This window comes from Vigna radiata, chromosome 1, assembly GCF_000741045.1.
Source record: "Vigna radiata var. radiata cultivar VC1973A chromosome 1, Vradiata_ver6, whole genome shotgun sequence".
NCBI classification, from domain to species: Eukaryota; Viridiplantae; Streptophyta; class Magnoliopsida; order Fabales; family Fabaceae; genus Vigna; species Vigna radiata.
In genome coordinates this window covers 29,377,850-29,379,255 of record NC_028351.1, presented here as the reverse complement: position 1 = coordinate 29,379,255, position 1,406 = coordinate 29,377,850, and positions in this window count along the sequence as shown.

The following is a 1,406-nucleotide window of genomic DNA, read 5'->3' as shown; positions in this document are numbered from 1 at the left end:
AGGAGATTGAAAATTCATTCACTTTATCTTAGCACGAGACTCTCTTTTCTGCTCAAATTTTTCTCGAGCAAAACTTGGCAATGACCACATGTAATCTTTTTTTTTTTTAGTTTATACAAATACATGTTGATTAAAAACTTTAGGTATGATGTTCATTTGTGTTGACTGATTGTTTTTGTGTTCTTCATAGGCGTGTTCTCGTTTCTCTTTTATTAACGACAACAGTTTATTTCGAGGAACCCGCCTTCAAGAAGGTTAGTGTTCATTTTTGTTTTTGTTTTCATTTTCAATAACTTGTTTGTTGTATTGTTGAACTTGTTTGTTGTTCATACTACATGTTACAGATCCAAGTTTAGGGTAAAATTGAGAGTGTATTCAAAACAAACCTAAATGACTTGAAAATTTGTTCAAAGCATCAAAGTATCATGAGAAGCCCCACAAAAAAATTTATATCAAAATTCAAAGTGAAATATTTTTACAAAGTTTGGAAAAAAACAAAAAAAAAAAAGGTGATGAAAAATAGAAGTGACGACCTGACCAGTTAAGGCCAGAAATGCATCGTCAGCAAAAGGGACGAGCAGACCGGTGCACACTAGAGGCGGACCGATCAACCTAACCCAAGGTCCAACTAAGAGCTTTTTAACTGCAACAACTTAAATATAAGTTATTGGAGTTGTAATTATCGTGGTTGCTGGCACTAGACTTGCCCTTCAATGGATCCTCGTTAAGGGATCTAGATTGTAGTCATTCTAATTACCAGACTCAATGAGCCTGGTATTGTTATTTATTGTCACTACTTCCCCATGTCAGGATTGGGTAATTCCATGCGGTTAATGCCTTCCTTGGATGTAGTAGCTGTTGGAAGTTCCACATCGACTAGAGATAAGGCCAATTTATAATATAGGTGCAGACCTCACCTTACAAGCCGGTTTTGTGGGGTTGAGTTAGGCCTAGAACCCACTTCTAACATGGTATCAGAGCTATGGTTAGAGCCTATCCTAGCGATATTTGTTGGGCATATTGTTCCACCCGTTATTGGGCCGTTATCGGACCATCCATTAATATCTAGTCTCATGCTCGAGATGTATATACCTCGGCGTGAGGGGGGTGTGTTGGAAGTCCCACATCGACTAAAGATAAGGTCAATTTATAATATATAAGTGGGGTGCAGACCTCACCTTATAAGCCGGTTTTGTGGGGTTGAGTTAGGCCTAAAACTCACTTCTAACAGTAACTATTTCTCAGGCTCCCTCTCCAAAATCGAACCTTAATTCTCCATCACCCGTTACTACTATGGTAGGCCACCATATACCATTGAAAGTTGATAGAGCAGAAATTTGAATGATGCATCTTAGGCACAAGGGTCGTGCGATCCGACGAGTTATCATGAATCATCAAAGCAACAG